Raw genomic sequence first — 14949 nt, forward strand, 5'->3', positions numbered from 1 at the left:
GTAAACAATAAACCAAAAAAGCATCATTTGTGTCTGTCTAATGCAGTCACACCTTTTGAAACACAAAAGACTTTCCAACAAATATTTCACGATAACATTTGAGATTCTGGAAAATTTTCAAGGTGCCTGAAAACTTTTTTCCACCACTGTATCTGTCAAAGCATGAAAATTTGCCATTGGAAAAATGCCACTATCTCCAGAACGATATATGTGGTCATGGTTCCATTATGCCAATGTCATGGTAATGACTGGATGCAGGGCTAATTTACAAAGAAATTACACAAAACAACATGTCAGGTTTGAAAGATTGGACTTTTCATAGCCACTTCATTTTTTTCATATTTCAATTCACCCATAATCTGAGATTATTGATCTACTTGTTCAGTATTATAGATTCTTCATCATTGTTCTGAGATAGTGTAATTCAAACAACCTCAAATTTCAATGTGCAAAAAAATGCCTGTTGAAGTAGGTTGACAGTGACAGCCAATTTAAAAATATTTTTTGCTCTGACAGTATTTGGCAGCCTATGTATATATATATATATATATATATATATATATATATATATATATATGTATATATATATATATATATATATATATATATATATATATAGGCTGCTGTTTTGTAATATTGCAACAGATTTTCATCCCATTCACCAGTGAGAAAATAAAGTCAGTATAGTCCAGTTCATTTTTAACTCCTGCTTTAATGCCGTGATTGCATGTATTGTTCACCAGAAATATTCTTAACTTCAGATACTTTAAATATATGGCAGAAACACGCATACTTGAGCCAGATAACCTGTCAGGTGAGTTGGGAGAACAGGTAGGGGAGGGAATCCAAAAGTGCACTTAGTTTTGTCAGTCAAGTAAAACTAACTAGAGAACAACACCTAACATATCTTGACTGGCAAGTGCAAATACAGGCCAGGATGTCAGTCTTAAATGATGTGTAGTCCTTGTAATGTCCTGGAAATGTAAGGTCTCATAGCAGGTGGAGGCTGTCAGGTATCTGCCATTCACTACTTCTGAGGAGAGAGTTCTTGGTAGAATCTCCCATCCAGTCCAGAATTTCACCAGACTGGTCAGTTCAGACGGTGTTGCTATGGAGTGGATTAAAATTGATTAAATAAATGGCTATAACAGATTATCAAAAACAATCTAGGGTACGCATACTAAACAGGAACCAGTTGAAAAAATGGGCTGCATTTATCTATCATTGCACAATAACTCTTGATATAGCTGTGAAAGAATGGTCGGTTATGAACAGAGCAGTCTAGGGCAGTTCATTTCAAGCTATTCGCTCACAGTTGTAACTACTTTGACTGCACAGTTTAAAACCTTTCAAGATCAGGAGTAATTTGAAATGAATCAAACCAGGACATTAACTTGAGCAGAAAACACACATAATAAACAAAGTGTTACCTAGACTAATTCAGTTTGCTTGGGGACCAGTTTCTTTACACTGCTCTGTGAATTAACTACATTTCTGGGCGCATAAATCACACTTCCACCCATTTGTGCGTTTATAAAATTGTTACTCAACTACCCAGCTGCAGAACGTGCTGTCTGTGTGACCTTATTACTGTGCTAGCGTGGCTAGCGTTGTATTAGCGCGGCTAACGCGGCTAGCGCTGTATTAGCGCGGCTAGCGCTGTATTAGCGCGGCTAACGCGGCTAGCGCTGTATTAGCGTGGCTAGCGCGGCTAGCGCTGTACTAGCGCGGCTAGCGCTGTACTAGCGCGGCTAGCGCTGTATTAGCGCGGCTAGCGCGGCTAACGCTGTATTAGCGTGGCTAGCGCTGTATTAGCGCGGCTAACGCTGTGCTAGCGCAGCTAACGGCATGCATTACAGCTTACTGACTCTCACAAAAACAAACCACATAGAGGACAAAAAGGATTAATACACTCACTGAAGCGCCGTCGTTCATGCATGTAGCCGTGGTTGACCCCGGTCTTGTGAGATGAACCGTCTGCGTCACATGACCGGAGGAGCGCCACGTCATTGGCTGGGCGTTGGTTCGATTTTGGCCAGGATCGATTTTTTACGCCTGAGTCCCCCGGATGTGAACAGCAAATTTTTTGACAGCGAATTTTTTGACATTGAATTTTTTGATGGTGAATTTTGAACATTGAATTTTTTGATGGTGAATTTTGAAAACATTGAATTTTTAAGTGGTTTTTAGAATTTTGATGAGCTAAATTCAGGCATAAAAAATTCACATACGAAATTTTGATGCAAAAAAATTCAAAGTAAGAAATTCAGCAGCTTTTAAAATTCAGAATCTGATGAGTCTGATTTGCTTCCATAAAAGAACCAACAACGAAATGACAAAGAAAGAATATATTAGGTGTGGTCGGGAAAGATCCCTTGAACATAATATGGAACTCTGTCACATTCATCAAAAAAAACATACAAACAAAAATAAACAGGAAACTCAAATTATTAAGCAAAACAGAGGGTTCCACTTAAAACAGCTATTTAGTTCAATACACATTTAAATCTAATTTTTGCAGCTGTTTGCATAACACCCAAATTTACCTTTCCTAAGTGGAGAGAAAAGCAACATGACACATCCTACAAACCTTTTTAAAACTTGAAATTACCTCAGTGGTCGGATGTAGACAAGTACATGTGGAGATGTGATAACAGATCAGTGGAGCATCACATTGGATATTTAATGGACAATTACACGAAAGACAGAGATAGCTAACCTAACCTAGTTGGATCTGGTTGCTTAGAAATTCATTTTCCTGGTCTGGTTTAAAGGAAAGACCCAAAGTTTTGTCCACTCTGCAGCCAAAGGAGAGGATGCTAGCTGCTAGCTAACAGTGTGGGAAACGTTAGCATTCATGCTAGCTGCTAGCTAACAGTGTGGGAAACGTTAGCATTCATGCTAGCTGCTAGCTAACAGTGTGGGAAACATGAGCATTCATGCTAGCGACTCGTGGCTAACACCAAGCAGTAACTAACCTGGCTATGTTTATGTTACTGTCAAAGAATAAAACATAAACTGACAGAATTAAAAGTAAGGCTGACTGTTTAATAATCACAGTTACCTTGTTAAGTGAACCGGAGCAGGATGGATCAGCTACAGGTGGTCCCTGCAGGTCTGAGGGCCGAAAATCGTCATCCTCAGTTCTTCCTTTTCTCCCAGTTCTTCCCTCAGTAATGAGTAAAATCACTGATACATACTATTTTAAACCTATTTCATCACTTCTTTGTGTTGACTGTTTGCTAAATGTGGTGATGTGCAGGAAGATTTGCCGAGACGAGTAACAGTCGGACTGCAGCAACAGTCACACTCAAATCAACCCAAACCAGAAAAATACTGTAATCTGCTATAAGATTGTACGGTAACTTACTGTTAATATTTTGTTCTTTAAAAACACATACATTTACAGTATTCAGTTGTATTTACAAAGAACGGTATATTGCTGTACAAAATATGCTGTATTTTTACAGTAATTTGTTACAGTGTTTGGTTTACCACTGAGGGTAAATGTTGACCGGGTTTACACAAAACATTTGCAAACTCAGTGTCTGTTTGAGCTGAATTCCTGTATGTTTTACCAGATATCAGTAAGTAATCTAAATGTTTGCTTGTTCGGGGTGCACTTGATCCATTGGAAAGACTGAAAACACAAAAGAATTTGCAAAAGCATGTCGACAGAAGATTTCTTTGCAAAGATTTATGTGTAAATGCATCAGCATATGTTGCATTTACTTAAGTCTGACATTTGGAGTGTTGAAAAGAGATTCTTCTAAAGAAACACAGACAAAAGCTGTAACATCAGTCACAATGATATTTCACTTTTCATTTTATTTTTGCAGTTTTCAAATGCACGTGACGATCAGCGACCACATTAACCCTTCCGAGCCCAGGTTTGAAAGGAATATTATCTTTAAAACAAGAAAAGTACTCAGAGAGCTCAGTACTCCACAGAGGATGCTCAGTCGTATGATTTTTAACAGATGAAATTTTCAAAAAATTCATTTTCTGCAGCGGTGGATTTGTAGCAGGATCACAATCATGTGATCGTCAGCAGGCAGCTGATGTAGTGTTCACTTGTTGTCATGGTTACAGTGACGCCGTGCCACTGTCTCATAATGATACAGAAATCTTTAACAAATCCGTGGATCCAGACTATAAGCTGCATCACTGCCAAAATCTAATCACTTGGTCCTGGAGTCATTTCTGACCTTCCCTGAAAATTTCATCCAAACCCGTTCGTCTGTTTTTGAGTAATGTTGCTAACAGACAGACAGACAGACAGACAGACCAACGTCGATTGTCACATATCTCTGCTGCATTCCTTGATGGAGTATAAATGCTCAAATCATACAATTTTTTCGAGTCAGACACACTAAATTTCCAGAAAAAAACTCATGCGATTTTCAAGTTTATTGAGCTACTTATCTGTGACGTGCAGAAAATCTGATCAATTCATAATCATACACTACTGTTTAAATGTTTGGGGTCACCCAGACAATTTCATGTTTTCCATGAAAACTCCCACTTTTATCCATGTGCTAACAGAACTGCACAAGGCTTTTCTAATCATCAATGAGCCTTTCAACACCATTAGCTAACACAATGTAGCATTAGAACACAGGAGTGATGGTTGCTGGAAATGTTCCTCTGTACCCCTATGGAGATATTCCATTAAAAATCAGCTGTTTCCAGCTACAATAGTCATTTACCACATGAACAATGTCTACACTGGATTTATCATTTATTTAATGTGATCTTAATAGAAAAAACTGCTTTTCTTTCAAAAATAAGGACAAATAAGGACCCCAAACTTTTGAACAGTAGTACATGAATTAAACTTGCTGTACATTAAAGTAGCTCTATATCATTTAAAATTGCTCTAAAGGAGATAAAGTTACTCAAATAAGGACATTTCTAAGTGACGCTAAACTTTTGAACACAAACAAACCAATGGGACTATCTAACTTCTGTAAAAAACTAAAAGTTCTGTGCTTGTCGGTGCAACTGTGACATCAGGAGTGACTCAGCTTCACCCAACAGTCTGTTGACAAAAATTCAGGGACTTTTCCGCTGAACTGGGTTGAACTGCAGGTTGTGTTTACACGGAGCAAATAAAAAATGTAAATAATAAAATCTCTAAAGCATGTAGAGCTTTTACATTCCCAGTGGGCGCTTAAAATATTCACTATGTCACATGTTTTTAAAGTTTTTTTTCTCTTTTATGAGTTTGTTATACTACACAAAAGCTACCTTTGAGTTCTTTCTGCTTCTTGCCATGTTTCTATAGAGGTGAAGGACTTTATATCGCAGTGAAAATGAGCCCACAGTGCCTAAAAATGTGACAGGAGCAAATAAAAAACATGTGGAAACTACAGAAAAACTATTACCACCTCAAATAAGGAGGAAGGTTTATGATTTCTCTTGATTTTGGTAATTGCTGCTCGACTAAATGGTTCACAAGAATAACTTTTTCCACTTGACCTCGCTCCACTCAATAAAAACATGAGAGTATTTATCTCATCTAAGGTCAAAAATAAATCTATGAGCTCAAAATATGCTTGAGCTGATGCCTATTGTATCTTTGTAAAGCATTTTTTAAACAAAATGTGGGTAAATATGCATGTTTAAATATTATATATAGAGACATTTTGTGTCCAGAGTGTGTGTGAGGACGACAGACTACAGTAGAAATAGAAAACGGGGGAATGCCCAGCTGTGCTCAGTGCATAGTGATGCTATCGAGTTCAGTAGGGTGTAATAAAATATAATATGCAGACGGTCTTATCAAGGCGTCATGGTAATTAGACAAATACAGTGGCTGTGGAGAGAGTGGAACAATGGGGGGGAACACAGAGTGAAGTATTAAATGAAAATCCTTTCCCAGAAAACCATCTAGCAAAGGCTCTTTACTGAAGTCTCATACAAAGAGACATGAATAAAATGGCTCAATAGCGCCATCTGGACAATTTCAAACAGGCTCTACAACCAGGGCGTGTCACCTACAGCTATGAAATTTGGTATGCATAAATAACTAGTCACAAAGCACAAAAATGTAATTGACAACCATATCTAACACAGAACAGGATGTTGGCCATTTTGACTTATGTGTCATATTTTGGACCATTTTGGACCAATTTTTGCAAATTTTGAAAAGCAATAAACTCAAACGAGGTAACCCAGACAGAGCAGAAATTTGCCCAGGATGTACACCAGGCATAGGTGATCAAAAGTTATCAAAATGCTAAGCAAAAATCTGAGGGCGTGGAAATGGCGACCAGTGGAATGTGACCATTTTGGATGTTTCGCCATGAAACAGGAAGTGCTGTCTCACTAGCCTGAACATGCTCCAACCTGCCTCAAACTTGGCATGCTAACCCCGTACGTCCCCTCGTGCAGCCTTAGATCCTCGGGCAGGTCCCTCCAAGTTGTTCCAAAGTCGAGGCATAAATCCAAAGGTGACCGGGCCTTCTCCATCAGGGCCCCTTGGTTTTGGAACAACCTACCTGAGGAGATAAGGCTCGCCGAATCATTAGATTCTTTTGAATCACTTCTTAAAACCTACTTTTATAGACTTGCCCTCCTGTAAAGTTCTGTTTTATTTCATTTCAATTAAATTCAATTTTATTTATGTAGCGCCAATTACAGGTCAAATTGTCTCAAGACGCTTTACAGAACCCATATGCCTGAACTCCCAGAGCAGCCCTAACTATGTTCTACCTGTCAAAGCACTTTGTGAATGTTCTTCTGAAAGGTGCTATACAAATAAAGTTATTATTACATGTGATTGGAGTCCAGCTCTCATCACATCCATAGGCCGATAAACATTTCCAGTCCTTGCATGATCTGGTGGTCAGGACACGTTCAACACTGCAAGCAGCATTAATGGCAGCCATTTAGGATGTTTTGCCATCAAACAGGAAGTGCTGCCTAACTATCCTGTACATGCTCCAATCTGCCTCAAACTTTACATGTGTGATCACAGTACGGCCTTGATAACATATCTAGGCCGATACAGTTTCACAGTGATATCGCCACCTGGTGGACAGCTTTGATAGGTCGCCATCAACAAGGCCATAGGCCAAAATACACTCTCAGTCGCAGTGCCACCTGGTGGACATGCTTGGATTCACTGACCAGCAAGGATGCGAGGACCCGACCAACGCTGCTTGCACCTTTAATTTTTATTTTATTTATTTATTTTTTTACTTAAACGTCACAGCTGCTGGTGCTTTTAGGAAACTATTTCATTTATTAAAGGAAAAAAATGTAAATTAAAGGAAAGCTGCACTGGTCATAGTGGGAGACAGATGGGGAAGTAGTACATGTGTGAATCATTTCTGAAACAAAATAAAAAAAGAAGCAGTTAAATAGGTTGTGTTGTTACTGTGAGCACATCAACTCATGACATGCCAAGGCTTTCTTTTAAGTTGATGAAAGAAAATTGTGCCTGTAAGACATAAAGACCAACATCAATGAAGAAATAAATAAGAAAAAAAATTCTTCTCTTAAATCCTTGGATGTATTAACAGTTTATTGGTTTTAAATTAACCAAACCACAAAAATAAACACAAAAGAAGAAAAGTTAGACAATCTCTGTGAACATTTTCTTTTTTAAAAACTCTTTCATGTTTGACAAACACTCGATCCTTTAAGAACAATTGATCTACCACAGAGCGCTGGTGAGTCAGACTATTTGCCTTCGTCATATTACACTCTGGTTCAGAACAAAGAGCAGGGCGCCACAATTCCCAACTCATATTTTTCAAGCAAAGCAATCAATAGATTCATATGAGAGAGTGTGTAAGTTGTTCGCTCGTAAGACACATACAAGCCTCGCGCTGTTGCAAAAGGGGGATTTCTCTGGAGAAGTTTGAAATGGAAAAAGAAAAACCCGAAAGAATTTATCTCACTTTGCCAGGTCATTTCCTGAACATTCACCTTGGACACAGAGCCGCTGACCACAGCTTTGAAATTATGTTGTCACATCCCGAGGGCTGGAAAACAAGCTTCCCCCAAGGTCAATCAGCCCGGTGTATGTTCTCTGTTTCGCAAAGATGAAAAACCTCCGGAGGGCAGTTAATCCAGGACCCCGGCGACATCCCAGTGACCTTGAGACGCCGCGAAACACCCGCGAGACCTGCAGCGTTTAGCATGCAGCACGGAGACGCTCTGTGGTCGCAGGCTGGACGACAACCAGCAAAGAAAACAGCGTTTCTACCTGAGCTAATGGGGCGTGACAGGACATTGATCTGAGCCAGAGCTAAATATCAATACTACCTTACAGAGGAGATGGAGCACAAGTGACATGGGTTTTGATTTTTTAAGCCAATCAGAGGGGAAATTTATCATTTTGACCTTTTGATATGAGGAAGCAGTTCTCACCGTGAAGAGTGGAAGGGCTGATTGCAGGGCTAGACGTGAGCACATGTTTGTCAGAAAGACTAAAAACTGTTTAACCCTTAGATGCACAACTGATTGGACCTGAAACTCTTCCATTAGTGGGTCAGAAATGACCAGTATAAGAATCATTTATGTCATTTTGGTTCAGAATAATCATTTGGATTATTGCTTGTTTCATATTTTTGTCCACACAACATGATTTCATGTTTGTAATGTCTTTATTTTTCACTTTATAACTTTGAACATTTTGGTAATTGAAAAAGAAAAATATTGTACAGAACAGCAATAGAAGAATGTCAACGTCTTTTTTCTTTTCCTCCAGCTGTTGCTGCTCTCCGTCCATCACCTCTGTATGATTGTTAGCAGTGATAAAGAGCTTGGAGTAGTAATGGGTCATTCCAGAACTGGAGGACATTTTACGTCCCGCCCATCAAATTTCTAATAATCCATGTAGAAAATACTAAAACATGCAGTTGTTGTGTAAATGTTCTTATCCTGAAATCAAATCTAAAAAAAACTAGGAGAAAGAATGTTTGTAAATATTTTTAAAAATACCAAATAAGTCTGGAGTTCCCCCTAAAATGCCATTTTTCTCTGTCCCACCCCCCTGATGACCAAATTGAATCTCAAATAAACACAGATAAAATGAAATTTAAATCTCCTTTTCTGGTATTATTTTTTCATTGATGTCTCTTGTGATTGTGTGGAAAAAAATATTAATCAATATAATATTTTAAATAATTATTATTATGCATGGAACATGCGTCCCACAACATGTTAGCAGAACCTTTTTAGCTGGTAGAATAAAAAGAAAACAGTGAATCACACGAAACGATGGAATTAACATCATCAAACAGTTTTCCTACAGAATGGGTAGAGCAAAGCTATGTCCTCTCTTCTATTTTTCATCTTTTCATCCCATTGTCAGCCTTGATTGAATGTCTCAATCTACCTCATATTATCAGGATCAGACTAATTCTTTGGACTGTTTTCCATCAGTCAGTTTGTCCTCTTGGTCAGCAGTAACAGCAGCTAAATATCTAGCTTCTACTGCTGAGAAAAAGATCACATTAGCATGGATTAGCAACCCTGTTACTGTGATTAGAGTAGGGTTAGCAAACAACACAGAAAACATGGAATAAAAATGCTACCATTGATGTGGAAGCTGAGCCAATCAATACCTATTATTGATGAATATGGAGCAGAAAACTGTAAAAGAGAAGGTTTATTTTTCAAACATTTTGAAGCCCAAATATCCTCCAGTTCTGGAATGACCCTGATATTGCAAGAAAACAACTTCACCAGGTCATTTTTGACCCATTTATGCATCTATGGGTTAGAAATATCCATTAGCAAGACTTTAAGAACTAAAATGCATGCACAGGTTTTGGAAGGTGCAGCAGATTCCTCCAAGATGCAGAAAATTGCTGCTAACAGAAACAGGTAAAGAGATAAAAATGAGAAAAGAAGCGACGTGAGGTTGCTGCAAATGTTCAACATACCGTACATTGTGTGCAACTCTCATTGTGTTTCCCATGTTGTGAAGCAGTCCTTTCATATTTTTTTATTTTTTTATTTCCCCTTCAACGAGCAGCTGTGCGGAGCTTTTGCAGAGCAGCTCGTCTTTCGTACAGTTTGGAAGTTCTAGATAAGAATTTACAAAGCTCAGTCAACATCACGAGGCCTCAAAGGGAAGGTGCAACTCTGAGGATTAGTTGTTGGTAAAAAATAATAAGAATAGTTTGTTCAGGCAAATTTGGAATGAAGAATCCATGTGCAGCAGGTTTGTGAGTGTTTATTCTGGTGCTGCGTCTTAAAGCTTTGACTTTTAGGTCAGAGCAAGCAAGTAAATGTCTTTGTTTTTAAAGAATCCTGAGAGCTACACTGGCTTGATGCCTGCATGTCTAAGTCTGCCGTTGTGAATAAATTACGGTGCAGAAAAAGTTTGCGACTGTAACTTCATTAGACCTTGATTGTTCCAAAATGCTAATAGACGCAGCAGCAGCTCAGCAGGCCGGCATTTAGGAGCTCCACTGCTGTTCCATCAGCACATACACTACCGTTCAAAAGTATAGGGTCACCTAGATATATCCTTATGTTTGAAAGAAAAGCAGTTTTTTCAATGAAGATAACATTAAATGAATGATAAATCCAGTGTAGACATTGTTAATGTGGTAAATGACTATTCTAGCTGGAAACAGCTGATTTTTAATGTAATATCTCCATAGGGGTACAGAGGAACATTTCCAGCAACCATCACTCCTGTGTTCTAATGCTACATTGTGTTAGCTAATGGTGTTGAAAGGCTCATTGATGATTAGAAAACCCTTGTGCAGTTATGTTAGCACATGGATAAAAGTGGGAGTTTACATGGAAAACATGGAATTTTCTGAGTGACCCCAAACTTTTGAACGGTAGAAGAGGTCAACTTTAACTCATTTTAGAGCAACATTAAGTACAGTAATATGGAGCAACTGTGACTAATGTAGAGCAACTTGAACTCAGCATTAATATAGAGCAACTTTAATTCATGTGCACTAATGTTCATGAACGTCTGCAGACACAGTAAGATGTAAATGGTTAACTTGCTATTGGCATATTATATGAAAGTTCTAATCCCTGGTGGTGACTTATTATCTCGCATTTCTTCTTGCTGTTCCCTTAATCTCCACTCCTCCTATCTTTCTATTACCTAAATGAAGTAGACTGGATTTCTCATACAAGCCTTTGATGGCGGAGGCACTCTGACTTTGAATACAAATGCCACTTTTCACCAACAGGGATTATAATAAGACATTTTTCACGTTCAACCTGCTAAAGGTCTTTGAATGTGATAGCAGATTATGAGGAGAGAGAAGAATACGTCTGCTGCGTGTTTCCGTAAATGTATTTTGAACAAAAAGCCTGACAGCTCTCCTGTATTCTCCTCGGCTTGTAGCTGGCTTAACCTGAGGGAAAAATATGCATCACGACTCCCCAGAGAGGATTCAGTTTTATGTGCGTGTCCGTCTGTGTCTTTTTCATATTCATGGGCGCATTCAGCGGCCATAAAGTAGGACACTGCTCCCCTGATTCAGAAAGGGATAATGTTCCCCTGCTGTCCAGACATGAATTACACATTTCAAACATGTTGCTCCATTGTGGCGCCGCATCGATAACCGACAATCCCAGCGAGCAGCGTCCTGTCGGCCTGAGTGTGATTCACAGATGGAGGCAGATGGACAGAAACGACGCTGCTGCTGATGTGAAGCTCTCACTATGTTCCACACTGTCTAATCCTGGGGAGCTACAGATCTGGCTAGAACACATATGACTCATCAAACAGAACAGAGGGGAGGTTCTGGAGTGCTTTGGATTCCCTTTATTTCACTTGAAATTGGAAATGAGCTTCCTCCATATGCTAGGATCCCTAAATCCGCTCTGTGAGCACAGCGGTTATTAGCATGTGCGTGTCCGTCCTCAAACAAAGACAGCAAACAGCATTAAAATCGGCCACAACTGTCTTTAGGACGACCTTGAGGCGACTCTGCCTCAGTTTGGAAAGCAGCTTCCTAGCCTGCAGCTATGCTTAAAGTGAAAGTTTGTTCGAGTGACTGAGTGTGAAACCTGTAAACAGATGAAATGTGCATGCAGGTCGACGTCTGCAGAGTGGAGGTAGGAAGGAATTCAACTGGTCGAGTGTAAAGAGAGAGTCTGTTATGGTGGAAAACATGCATCCATAATGTGCACATCGACCCTGCTTTGTTAGGAAGGTGGTGGAGTTATGTGACGATTGCCGTTGGTTTGTCTGTCTGTCTGTCTGTCTGTTAGCAGGGTCAATATATAACTGTGGGACTTTTTGTAACACAGCTGACAGGTATCATAGTTGACATTTTTGCTGTTTTCAGACCTAAAATCAACATGGCCGCCTATTACCAAACACCATGTGATGGCCGTGCCCACAGCAACACACCCACAAACACCACTGTCACATGTTTAGTTACTTTGAATGGGGCTGAGGGTGGAGCAGGGCTTCATGCTGAAGTCCCTCTCATGGACCAGACCAAGAGCTTTTACATCATGGGGGGATCATGGTTTCATTTAGTTCGTTTTAGTTATTGTGTATATAGTTTCCCCCTGGGTGTTAAATGTGGTCTGATCCATCACTATATAAGTTGCCCCTGTGGCTCATTCTGGGAGGTTTTGTCAGCCTTATTTTCAGTAGAATTATATTTTGTTGACCTCTTTTAAGGCCCCTATACTTTTGATTTCATCACCTTTAGTTATTTGTTTTGTAAAAGCTACTTTTGGAAAATAAAGCGTCACTTTTTGGAACCTGTGTGTTTTTTGTGCTTGACTGCTTGGCCCATGACACACCACATGACATTTTTACAGAAAGATTCTTCTTAATATTGTATATACAGTTGAGTAAAATTGAAATTGAAAGTTATTTATAAAGATATTGTAGTAAACCTGTTGACTACTTTAAATAATTCGGAAAGCTTTTGGAGTCTTTTCTTCAGGAGGAAATGACATCATGTGGAGCAGGTCATGTGATCTGGAATTAACACACTTCCTGGAGAGGTGTTTTTGTAATGGGGAACTTAGTGGAAAGTGATTTCTGGGACACAGAATTTGTTATTTTCCATATAAAATTTGGTAAGTTGCCAAACAAGAAATATCTGCCATGATTATCTCAACTTAATAAAAAGAACACAATCCAAACTATTTCTGAATCAGCTCATTTTATTATTGTTTAGCTAAATAGAAAGTGATTGTTATTTAATTCGGACGGTTATTTAGTTGAGATTTTTGTGATATCCAGTCATTTGTTATTAATAAGTGATTGTTTCCATAATAAATAATTATAGAATTTGTAAAGACATGATCACAATGAACATAAAAACATTTTTTTTACTTTCAATAAAAGTGTATACAAGATATATCCCATGGACTTCAAAAGTCCCTCAATTATACGTTGACCTAGCAACATTACTCAAAAATGACTGAGCAGCCTTGGTCCTTGGTTCTTTCTGTTTCCAGTCTTGAAGCTAAGCTAACTGGCTAAAAAAACAAACAAACCCAAAAACATTGTCTCTTGGCAAATAAAGCAAATTAATGTTTCACAAAAGGCCAAATGATTCCCTTAAGGTGCAGATGGGACTGAATAGATGCAACCACTTTTTAAAATCTAATTTCTCAGTCTTCATCATTCATCCCCTCCATCACCTTGTAAACTATTTCAGAGATAATTTAGATAATTTTTCCCCGTATGTGTAAATCAGGCGACAGTAATAGCTCTGCTTAATTGTGGCAGTGATTTGAAGGTCATAGGTGGCTTGTTGAGCAATGAATGACTTTTAATTAAAGGCGTAAATTTTCACCAGGCGGTCCATTAGGGCCGGGCGCTGAAAGACAACAGATTAATTATTAAGATAATAAAGCATGTTCAGGAGCAGCCGCCGGTCTGGATGTGATTAATCGACAAGGTTGTCGCTCAAGAAACGGTCGGGAATCGAGACAAGCCGCTAATGAAGACTTCAGAATTGGCTTTTTTGAAATAACACAAGGAAGCATCAATAATGATGAAAAAATAACACACATGTTGATGTTTTATAGCCCCTATTATTTTCTCTGTACATCTGTATGTACTTTAAATTGAGGGAATTATGTTTAATTTATTAACCCTCCATATGTAAGTTGACTTACATGGATGAGCCTTAGAGCTGCTAGTTGGTACATTTTGGCAGCTTCTGACAGAGTCAAGCTGTATTTTTACTCCACCAAGGAACACAGCAGAGCTATGTGAGGATTGGCGTACATTTGTCTGTCTGTTTGTCTGTCTGTCTGTCTGTTAGCAACATTACTCAGAAACAGACCGATGGATTTGGGTAAAATTTTCAAGGAAAGTCAGAAATGACACAAGGACCAAGTGATTAGATTTTGGCAGTGATGCAGCTTATAGTCTGGATTCATGGATTTGTTAAAGATTTCTGTATCATTGTGAGATCGCGGCATGGCATCACTGTAACCATGACAACAAGTGAACACTACATCAGCTGCCTGCTGGCGATCACATGATTGAGATCCTACTACAAATCCACTGCTGCGGACTTATCAGGACTTATCCGTCGGAAATAATACAAGGAAGAATTGATTAAATTGTGGGGGTGTTTCTGAGTCCGGCACATATTTAGGTCACGGGATTCGGTATCCGTTCAAAACATATGGATGCATAACACACGCCTGTGCTCAGCGCAACGTTATTTTGTTTGTGGGTACATCTATATTAAATGGCCACCTTCTATGCTGCCATGATTTCTGCCACGAATTGTTTAAAGATTTCATTCGTCGGAAATGATACAATGACTGAGCAGCCTTGCAGGAGTACTGCGCTCTCTGAGTGTTTTTATTGTTGTTGTTTTTACACCTTTTTTCGCACGGAACAAGCAAATGTGGATAAAATGTGCAAATGATCAACTATAGAGGTGCTACCTGGTAAATTGTGTCATCTTTAGACAAAGCAAGACAAGCTGTTTATCTGCTAAGCTACGCTAGCTCATTGCAGGT

General features: G+C 38.9%; 1 long non-coding RNA gene across 1 annotated transcript; it reads right to left on the reverse strand.

The window, feature by feature from the left end:
- Positions 1–692: 692 nt before the first annotated feature.
- LOC129347628 (uncharacterized) lies at positions 693–1982 on the reverse strand. The gene is made up of 2 exons (XR_008599817.1): positions 1918–1982; positions 693–1108 (listed from the first exon to the last, which is right to left on the reverse strand). It is a non-coding gene; the product is annotated as an uncharacterized LOC129347628 (long non-coding RNA).
- Positions 1983–14949: the final 12967 nt, after the last annotated feature.

The sequence above is a fragment of the Amphiprion ocellaris genome, chromosome 19 (genome assembly GCF_022539595.1).
Source record: "Amphiprion ocellaris isolate individual 3 ecotype Okinawa chromosome 19, ASM2253959v1, whole genome shotgun sequence".
Lineage (NCBI taxonomy): Eukaryota > Metazoa > Chordata > Actinopteri > Pomacentridae > Amphiprion > Amphiprion ocellaris.